An 11492-nucleotide genomic window follows, 5' to 3' on the forward strand; every position below is an offset into this window, starting at 1 on the left:
CTAACTATTGAGTACAATACTCAGTACCTGAGTGACAGAATCATTTGTACCCCATACTTCAGTATCATGCAATTTACCCATGTAATGAACCTGCACATATACCCTCTGAATCTAAAATAAAATTTGAAAAAAAAAACCAAATACACAGAAAAGTGTAACTAAATTTTGCATTTTTAGTTAAAACAAGTAGAAGAATCAGGATGTAGAGAGGGATTCTAAAATTAAAATATTTAGTCCATGTTTTATAGGCAGCAACCTGGCATATATATCAAAAGTAATGAAAATATGGATATATTTCCCATAATACCACTCCTGGAAACTTACCCAAAGAAATACTTAAGAAAAAAAAGTTATGTGCATGTCACTGAATGATATCACTGAAACATTTTTTTTTAAAAAGCCAAAATGTACAAATACAAAAATGTCTAGGCTCGGTGTGGTGGCTCACACCTGTAATCCCAGCACTTTGGGAGGCCGAGGCGGGCAGATCACTTGAGGTCAGGAGTTTGAGACCATCCTGGCCAACAGGGTGAAACCCCATCTCTACTAAAAATACAAAAATTAGCTGGGTGTGGTGGCGGGCACCTGTAATCCCAGATACTCAGGAGGCTGAGGCAGGAGAATCACTTGTGCCCAGTAGGCAGAGGTTGCAGTGAGCCAAGATCATGCCACTGCACTCCAGCCTGGTCAACAAAGTGAGACTCTCTCAAAAAAAAAAGGATATTTAATAATAGATATATTGCTATTCATCGAAGAAATACAAAATTTTCACCTATATTATTGCAGACAACGGGGCATTTTATAAAATTACTAATAGCAACTTGCAAAGCATATTGGAACATCTATACACTGTAACAGTTTGGCAGAAAGTGGAACACCTGTCTGGATGCAATGTATCATGATCATCATTGTCATTGTTGCTGGATTTCATTTATATGCTAGACATTGTACTAAATATCATATTTAAGTTGTCTTATTTAATGCCCACAGTACCTGCTTGATGTAGATACTATGATCCTCATTTAACCCATGAGGAAACTGAAGCTTAGAGAAGTGAAGAAATTAATCCAAGGCTGTGGAACAGGAATTGGACTCTTCTTCTGAAATACTCTAGATTTTGGAGACTAGACTCTAGACTTAACTATACTGTTTTTCAATCAGTATATGTCTAGCTTCTAGAAAATATTTATATTAACACTGTCTCACCCAATATTTATGCATTTATTAATTCTACACGTCCTTTGAAATGTCTGTTATGCCAGGCACCATACTAGATATACTGTGATGTGATCATGTAACAATGGAACAGGCAGAGCCAACAAGAACTTGACCTATGAAACAATGGCTTTTAGCAGAGTGTTGGGTATCAAGAAATGAAGCTGCAGAAATAGGCACGACCTGTTATTCTTAAAAAAAAATCCTGTTCAGCCATGGCAAGGAGTATGCACCCAGGCCCAAAGGCAATGGGAAGCCATTTGTATTAGTTTGTTTTCACACTGCTGATAAAGACATACCCAAGACTGGGCATTTTACAAAAGAAAGAGGTTTAATGGACCTACAGTTCCACGTGGCTGGGGAGGCCTCATAGTCATGGTGGAAGTCAAGGAGGAGCAAGTCATGTCTTACACGGATGGCAGCAGGCAAAGAGAGAGCTTGTGCAGTGAAACTCCCCTTTTTAAAACCATCAGATCTCGTGAGATGCATTCACTATCACGAGAACAGCACAGGAAAGACCTGTGGTGTTAATCACTAATTTAATAACTTCCCACCTGGTTTCTCCCAAAACGTGGGAATTGTGGGAGTTACAATTCAAGATGAGATTTGTGTGGGGACACAGCCAAACCATATCACCATTTAAGGAGTTTAAATTTCAGAGTGACAGGACCATATTTGCATTAGCAAAGAGATGACAGTCTGATCTAGAGGTGACAGTGAGGATGAAGAGAAGTAAATAGATTCTAGAGCTCAAAGGTAGAAAGTAGAATCAACAGAGTCTGGCAAAACAAGCAATATAATAGAGAAGGCAAGTAAGACCATCAGGTTGCTGACTTGAGCCACTGGATAAATAATGGTGTTATTTACTCAAATAGCAATCACTACAGATAAGGATTTAGGGAGTAAAATTATGAGTTCCATTTTGTCTACGTTGAGTTTTTATGTGCTTGTAAGACATCCAAGTGGGGACATCCAAAATAGTGAGATGTTCAGGACTTCAGGGGAAATGTGTAGACTTAAGGTATCTAGATCAGGAGATATCAGCATAGGCATGGTAATTGAAGCCTTGGAATGAGTGAGCTTGCTTAGAGAGAATGAGGGGGAAAAGTACAGGTCCAGCCAAAATCTTATAGGGACCACAGAAGATCCTGCAGGAGAAACAGCATGGTCAGAGAGACAAGGGAGAGTGTGATAGCACAGAAGCCAAGAGACAGAGGTGAGTCATCAGTGGAGTTAAATGCTCCCTTCAGAATACATCCAAAGAATTAACTAAGGGTAAGCCCAAAGACTTGCCTGCAAGACTATTTCAACACTGTCTGTAATGGGAAAATATTGGTAGTGGGGAAAGGAAGGGAGAATCCAACACTAAGATAGTTGTTAAATAAATGTTGGTACATCCATACAATGGAATGTTGTGTAATCTTTAAATTACATTTCTGAAGAATATTTAATGACATGGGAAAATGTTAAGTAGAAAAAGCATCTGTTTAAAAATTATGATCCCACTTTTGCTTTTAAAATTATGCTTAATCATACAGATATATTCACAGAATATGTAGACCATAATGATATGCAATATATAAAAATGTTAACACCGAAAGTTGGAAATGGACTAGAAAGAGGCAAGACTGGGTAGTGGAATTATTGGATGGGTGGTTTATATTTTGTTGATTATATTTTTCTCATTTTCCATGCTGAACATACAGTCCTTTTACACTAAGAAAAATCTTAATAGGTTTTTGGTTAAGAAACTTGTAACACATAACACATAATATGCAGTGATTAAATTTTTGTTTTGGTTTGTTTTGTTTTTTTGAGACAGGGTCTTACTCTGTCACCCAGGCTAGAGTGCAGTGGCATGACCACAGCTCACTGCAGCCTTGACCTCCCAGGCTCAAACTATCCTCCCACCTCAGCCTCCTGAGCAGCTGGGACCACAGGCATGCGCCACTATGCCCGGCTAATTTTTTAAATTTTTTTGTAGAGACAGAGTCTCCCTGTGTTGCCCAGGCTAGTCTCAAACTTCTAGGCTCAAGGGATCCTCCCACCTTGGCCTCCCAAAGTGCTGGGATTACAGGTGTGAGCCACCATGCCCAGCCCAGTGATCAAATATTATACTTGGAGAAACTAGGTACCAACATGGTACAATATGTGTGCTATAACATTAAGTTATAGCAGGTTATATTACTTTATAGAAAGATGCAGGATAAGGACTTGTTAGAAGAACTGTCAAAGATAAAGCTAGGGCCGGGTGTGGTGGCTCACGCCTGTAATCCCAGAACTTTGGCCAGCCTAGGTGGGTGGATCACTGAGGTCAGGAGTTCGAGACCAGCCTGGCCAACATGGTGAAACCCCACCTCCGCTAAAAATACAAAAAATTAGCTGGGCGTGGTGGCTCACGCCTGTAATCCCAACTACTCAGGAGGCTGAGGCAGGAGAATTGCTTGAACCTGGGAGGCAGATGTTGCAGTAAGCCGAGATCACACCATTGCACTCCAGCCTGGGCAACAAGAGCAAAACTCCATCTCAAAAATAAATAAATAAATAAATAAAAGATAAAGCTGGACTAGTTGAAGACAGCAAAGACAGATTTTATTCAGTAATTAACTGTGGTAGGGGAAACACCTAAGTTCAACTGCGAGTTGCACAGAGGTGTCTTGGAAAATGGGGGAGTAGGGAAGAGGAGCGAGCCTGGCCCCTGTAGCGTCACAGAAGTGAAACATTACAAAAAGTGGGGATGTGAGGTAGGGTCAATATCCACGTAATTAGGCCATCTAGTTCTGCCAACTGGCATTTAGCCAAGTTAGGCTTCTACCCTCCCTCAGAGTCTGGGAGACAGAGGCCTTATCCTTCTTCATAGCATTCAAAGGAATGGGTTTTTCAGGTCCTTGACAAAGACACTTCTGAGCTGTAGAAAATACACATCCATCTCAAAGAGACAAAGAGAGTTTTTTCAAATAAATGCTCTGAGAAAGTGATGTGAAGGGTCCATGACCAGGTGTTGCTGGAACAAATGGTAAATTCTTTTGGCAGCCTTGAGCTTTGCCAGACTGGAACTCAAGGTGGACCAGGTCATCCCAGGCACATGGCCTTAGGATGCTAAAGCAATGTCAGCGTTTCGTCAAGTCTCTTAGAGCAGGGGTTTAGATGGAGATGTTTGTGCCAAATATGCAGTTCTCAAGAGCTAAGGTATCCGTGATCAAAGGGTGGGGACAGATCCAAGACAGGCGGAGCAGGTCCTTTTCCTGCCCAGCTGGGTAAAGGCCTCTGCCCTGTTAATCATGGAATAAATGAGTCCCTGGACTTTAATGCTTGCCCAGTGCCCCCCACAGAGTTAGTTCATGGATGAAGGGACATCCTGGGAAAACATGCCATATTGTCCTTCTTCTGAGGCCTCCACACACAGCAGGGCCTCACACAAGGTCACGCACACACCAGAGAGGGCACAAGAAAAGGCTGAAAACCTGCCCAGGTTCTGCATGCCAAGCCAAGTGCCCTAACTCTAGGCTTCATCACCCAGAGGAAGAGGTGCCATTTTCTAATCTGCCTGCCCAGAGGAAGTACCTTTTCTTTTTATGTATATATATATATATTTATTTATTATTATACTTTAACTTCTAGGGTACATGTGCACAACGTGCAGGTTTGTTACATATGTATACATGTGCCATGTTGGTGTGCTGCACCCATTAACTCGTCATTCACATTAGGTATGTCTTCTAATGCTATCCCACCCCCCTCCCCCAACCCCACAACAGGCCCCGGTGTGTGATGTTCCCCTCAGAGGAAGTACCTTTTCTAATCAGAATAAAGTGTCCTTCTATGCTAATGTGACCCTAACTGCATTAGGTTTGACACTGGCAGGCAGATTCAAGATAATATGGGATCATCTTTTATAGGGCCCTATAACAAGACATAATTCATTATAATTGAAAATTAATTTCAGTACATCATTTTGGTTTTTGGTGGCATAGTCTATACTTTGAGGACTTGTTATACACTCAGTTAGTCAAAACATATGTAGTATTTATACCTGTAAGCGTTTGCTAAAGGTAGAGAGCCATTATCATCCCACCTCCCTACCTCCATTCATCCTCCTGCCCCTCCCATTCCCCCACCCCTCTACCACCAGCTTCATTTACTAATTTAGAAAAATATTGCAAAGCAGAAAGCAACAACGTTACCGCTTGGCTTTCTTTATGTCAGTTTAGTTGCCCAGTTGAGGAATTTGATTAACAGCTAAATTCTGAACTGTAGATAATGCTGGAACTAAAAATGCTTTCAAAGTAAAAATTTGCATATGGAAGCAATCGATGTTGTAATAAAAAAATATATAAAGCAAAGACTACTCCAACTTCAAAAAACAAAAATCGATCAAACAAACAAAACCTGTGAAACTGAATACTCCAACTTGACAAGGATGACTTAAAAAAAGATCAGGCAAAACATTTGAATTCTTTTATATTGGAAAGGAGCCAAAATGAGAGACAAGAACAAAGATGAACTTTCAGCTCAAACAAAGACACAACCCACTGGGAAAGGCATGTTCTGCCAAGGCTTAGAGAAGGGACTCTCTTTTTCTTCCCCCATATCAAGGCTGACACAATTCACAAAGTCTCTCAATTTTTCATCCTAGCCTTGATCTGAAAATGCTACAGCGAAATGGATTAGTGCTGGGGTGGGGATGGAGTGGAACTAGGCCTTCAGTGTGGGGCAGGCTTCCTTGGGCTCTCCAGTTTGCCCTGGTTCTGAAGCTTTAGTATTAAAAATGCAGAGACCTGGGTCTTCTCTCTCACTGCCTGGGCAACACAGGGAGACCCTGTCTCTACAAAAAATAAAAAAAAATTAGCCGGAGAGGCCGGGCGCGGTGGCTCACGCTTGTAATCCCAGCACTTTCGGAGGCCGAGGCAGGCGGATCACGAGGTCAGGAGATCGAGACCACGGTGAAACCCCGTCTCTACTAAAAATACAAAAAAAAAAAAAAAAATTAGCCGGGCATGGTGGTGCATGCCTATGGTCCCAGCTGCTCAGGAGGCCGAGGTGGGAGGTTAGCTTGAGCCCAGGAGGTCAAGGCTGCAGTGGGTTGTGATCGTGCCACTGCACTTCTAGCCTAGGTGGCAGAGTAAGACCCTGTCTCAAAAAAACAAACAAAACAAACCAAAACAAAAATTTATTCACTGCATATTATGTGTTATGTGTCATAAGTTTCTTAACCAAAAACCTAGTAAGATTTTTCTTAGTGTAAAAGGACTGTATGTTCAGCATGGAAAATGAGAAAAATATAACAACAAAATATAAACCACCCATCCAATAATTCCACTACCCAGTCTTGCCTCTTTCTAATCCATTTCCAACTTTTGGTGTTAACAGTTTTATATATTGCATATCATTATTGGTAGTGAGATTCCAATCCAGGAAATCAGGAATGGGACCAAAGAATTTTAAAATAAGTAATACAGGTCTATCTTTATCAAAACTCTTCATAGTTGGTGAGAAACTGAGACAACAAAACGTAGTATGTCTATGGTGTAGAGAGAAAATGTTGATTAAATTGTTCATCAACTCTCATAGTTCGTTTGCAGATTCTTTAGAGTTTTCTATGTACAAGATCATGACACCTCAAATAGAAATTTACTTTCTCCTTTCCAATCCTGATTGCTTTTATTTCTTTTGCTTTCCTAATTGCCCTGGCTAGAACATCCAGTACAATGTTGAATAGAAATGATGAGAGAAAACATCCTTGTTTTGTTCCTGATCTTAGGGGAAACGCTTTCAGTCTTTAATCATTAAGTATGACATTGGATGTGGGTTTTTCACAGATGCCCTTTATTGGTTTTTGTCAAATTTTTTTTCTGTGTCAATTAAGATTATCTTGTGATTTTCTTTTACTCTGTTAATTTGGTGCCTTCCATTGATTAACTTTATTTATTTATTTATTTTTTATTTTTTCTATTTTTTGAGACCAAGTCTCACTCTGTTGCCCAGGCTGGGGTGCAATGGCACGATCTCTGCCTCCCGGGTTCAAGCTATTCTCATGCCTCAGACTACCTAGTAGTTGGGACTACAGGCGTGAGGCACCATGCCCGGCTAATTTTTGTATTTTTAGTAGAGATGGGGTTTCACCATGTTTGCCAGGCTGGTCTCGAACTCCTGACCTCAGGTGATCCACCCTCCTCGGCCTCCCAAAGTGCTGGGATTACAAGTGTGAGCCACCTTGCCCAGCCTGATTCACTTTCATATGTTGAACAAACCTTGCATTTGTGGGATAAATTGATTGGCCATGGCATGTAATCCTTTTTATATGATGCTGGCTTTGATTTTCCAGTATTGAGGAATTTTGCACCTGTGTTCATAAGGGATACTGGTCTGTAGTTTTCTTTCCTTGTGATATCTTTGGCTTTGTTATCAGAGCAATACTGACCTCATAGAATAATTTAGGAAGTATCCCCTCTTCTATTTTTTGACAGCATTTAAGAAGGACTAGTGTTAATTCCTCTTTAAAGGTTTGGCAGAATCTAGCAGTAAGGCCATCTGTGCTTGGGCTTCCTTTGTGGGTAGTTTTGGATTACTAATTCTTTTTACTAGTTATAGGTCTACTCAAATTTTCTTGAGCCCATTTTTACAGTTTGTGTATTTTTAGGAATTTGTCTATTTCATCTCAGTTATCTAATTTGTTGGCATACTAATCATAGTATTCTCTTATATCCTTGTTATTTCTGTAAGATCAATGTAATGTCTCCTCTTCCACTTCCTTCTCATGCTTTGGATTTACTTTGCTCTTCTCTTTCTTGTTTCTTAAGGTAAAAGATTAGGTTACTGATCTGAGATCTTTCTTCTTTTCCAATGAAGGTGTTTACAGGTATACATTTCCCTCTGAGCACTAGTTTTGCTGCATCCTCTAAGTTTTGGTATGTTGTGTGGTTGTTTTCATTCACTTCAAAGTATTTTTGAATTGCTGTTGGGATTTCTTCTTTGATCCACTGTTTACTTAGGAGCATGTTGTTTAATTTTTACAAATTTGTTAATTTGTCAAATTTTCTTATGTTATTATTTCTAATTTCATTCCATTGACAAAGACATACCTTATATAATTTTCATCTTTTAAAATTCATTGAGACTTGTTTTATGGCCTAAAATATGGTCTATCCCGGAGAATGTTCCATGTGCCCTTGAGGGAAATGTGTATTGTGCTGCTTTGCAATGGAGTGTCCTATATATGTCTGTCAGGTCCGGTTGATAAACAGTATTGTTTTAGTCATCTATTTCCTCACTAATTTTCTGTCTAGTTGTTTTACTCATTATGGAAAGTGTGGTATTTAAGTTTGACTATCATTGAATTGTCCATTTCTACATTCAGTTCTGTCAGGTTTTGCTTCATGCATTTTGGGGCTCAGTTTTAGGTAATTATGTATGTATAATTGTTATATTTTCCTGATGGATTGACCCTTCTCTCATAAAAAATGCCCTGTATCTAGTAATTTTTTTGCATTAATGTCTACTTTGATCCTACTATAGCTACTGTAGTTCTCTGTTGCTGTGTGCATGGTATCGTTTTCCATCTTTTTAATTTCAACTTATTTCTTTGATGAATAACTTTTTATATGCTTATTGACCACTTGAATATCCTCTTTTGTAAAGTGCCTCTTCATGTCTTTGCCCGTTTTTTATTTTCATTTTTGTCTCTATCTTATTGATTCGTAGCAGTTCTTCATATGTTATAGATACAAGACCTTTGTAGAATGTACTATTGCAAATGTTTTTTTCTGCTTTGTAGAGTCTCTTTTCACTTTTTTCTTTTTTTTAATTTAAAGTTAATAATTTTTATTCAAGGAATTCCACGTTGTGATTTCTTCCACTGTCCATCAAGGTCACTTTAGATCCTCTAAAGAGCTGGAGTCAAAAGATTTATCTTCAAGTTAGCCCTTTTTAATAAAACTGATGCATATTTTAATCCAGTTGTCCTGTCAGCCCGTAATTCTTTTATTTTGGCTTCTGTTATCTCCTTTTAATATGGATATACTGATGAAGACTTCAAAATTCACCAAGAATCTTTGGGATCTAATTTCTTTTTTCTTTTTTTTTTTTTTGAGACGAGTCTCGCTCTGTCGCCCAGGCTGGAGTGTAGTGGCGCAATCTCGGCTCACTGCAAGCTCCGCCTCCCGGGTTCAAGCAATTCTCTGCCTCAGCCTCCCGAGTGGCTGGGATTACAGGTGCCCACCACTATGCCAGGCTAATTTTTTTGTATTTTATGTAGTAGAGATGGGGTTTCACCATCTTGGCCAGGCTGGTCTTGAACTCCTGACCTTGTGATCCACCCACCTCGGCCTCCCAAAGTGCTGCGAGTGAGCCACCGCGCCCAGCCCGGGATCTAATTTCTTTAATCAATTTACTTTAGGGTCCTTTTTACTGTAGGTGGTAGATCTGCCTGGTTCTCAATTTGATACCCCTCTATTAACATGAATGAGTTCAAATCATATTCATTCCTAAGTGATCACACTTAAGAATAGTACAGATTTGTGGAATATGCCAATACCTTTAACTCCAGACATCATCAAGATAAAAGCCTTTAAAACAAAAAGCCATCGTATGTATCAAGTCAATATGAAATTGGAATGCAAAATTAATACTGCTGAGGATTTCCCCATATCCCATGCTGTTTAACTACCTCTTCTACAGTCCTCGAATCAATTTTTTTCATTAAGAGACAGGGTCTGAGCCAGGTGCAGTGGCTCAAGCCTGTAATCCCAGCACTTTGGGAGGCCGAGGTGGGTGGATCACGAGGTCAGGAGATCGAGACCATCCTGGCTAACACGGTGAAACCCTGTCTCTACTAAAAAATACAAAAAATTAGCCAGGCATGGTGGCGGGCACCTGTAGTCCCAGTTACTCGAGAGGCTGAGGCAGCAGAATGACGTGAACCCAGGAGGCGGAGCTTGCAGTGAGCCGAGATCGTACCACTGCACTCCAGCCTGGGTGACAGAGTGAGACTCCATCTCAAAAAAAAAACAAACAAAAAAAAGAGACAGGGTCTGTCTTAATAAAAAAAAGCCTGTTACCCAGGCTGGAGTACAGTGGTGCCATTCAAAGCTCAGTGCAGCCTCCAACTCCCAGGCTCAATCCTCTTGCCTCAGCCTCCCCTTCCTGAGTAGCTGCAACCACAGACACATGTCCCAATACTCAGCTAATTTTTAAATTTTTGTAGAGATGATGTATTTGTTACTTTCTTGCCCAGGCTGGTCTTGAACTGCTGGCTTTAAGCTATACTCCCACCTCGGTGTGGGGATTGCAAGTTTGAGCCACTGTGCCTGGCCTGGAACCAACCTTTATGGCTATCAATACTCCCATCAGTTAACTGTCTCAGGTATAATATCCCTCCTTATATGTATCAAAACTCATACTGAACAATGAGTTCTGGGTTGCAAAAGAGGATTTATTTTTGCACTTATCCATAAGTCTTTGTCCACAAGTTAAACAAAAACATACATGTCATGCACGTCTGTGTAAAGAGACCACCAAACAGGCTTTGTGTGTGCAACAAGGCTGTTTACTCCACCCGGGTGCAGGCGGGCTGAGTCTGAAAAGAGTCAGGGAAGGGAGATAGGGGTGGGGCTGTTTTATAGGATTTGGGTAGGTAGTGGAAAATTACAGTCAAAGGGGGTTGTTCTCTGGCGGGCTGGGGCGAGGGGGTCACAAGGTGCTCAGTGGGGGAGTATCTGAGCCAGGAGAAGGAATTTCACAAGGTAATGTCATCAGTTAAGGCAGGAACCGGCCATTTTCACTTCTTTTGTGATTCTTCAGTTACTTCAAGCCATCTGGATACACGTGCAGGTCACAGGGGATATGATGGCTTAGCTTGGGCTCAGAGGCCTGACACTTCTGTCTTCTTATATTAATAAGGAAAATAAAACAAAAGTGTTGGGGTGGCGAAAATTTTGGGGGGGTGGTATGGAGAGATAATGGGTGACATTCCTCAGGGCTGCTTCTAGCAGGATTAGGGGCGGTGTGGGAACCTAGAGTGGGAGAGATTAAGCTGAAGGAAGATTTTGTGGCAAGGGGCGATATTGTGGGGTTGTTAAAAGGAGCATTTGTCGAATAGAATGATTAGTGATAGCCTGGATGTGGTTTTGTATGAACTGAGAAACTAAACGGTAGATACAAGGTCTGAATTAAGAGAAAGAGAAAAACAGGTATTAAAGCAGTAAGAATTGGGAGGACACAGGACATCCAATTAGAGAGTGCCCAAGGGGGTTCAGCCTAATTACTTGCTTCGTTGGTGA

At 40.6% G+C, this 11492-nt stretch overlaps 1 non-coding gene across 1 annotated transcript; it reads right to left on the reverse strand.

Moving 5' to 3' along the window:
* Positions 1-10580: 10580 nt before the first annotated feature.
* Positions 10581-10708, reverse strand: LOC115831362. Its single transcript, XR_004026877.1, has one exon. It is a non-coding gene; the product is annotated as a small nucleolar RNA SNORA40 (small nucleolar RNA).
* Between the last annotated feature and the right edge of the window lie 784 nt (positions 10709-11492).

This window comes from Nomascus leucogenys, chromosome 18, assembly GCF_006542625.1.
Source record: "Nomascus leucogenys isolate Asia chromosome 18, Asia_NLE_v1, whole genome shotgun sequence".
Lineage (NCBI taxonomy): Eukaryota > Metazoa > Chordata > Mammalia > Primates > Hylobatidae > Nomascus > Nomascus leucogenys.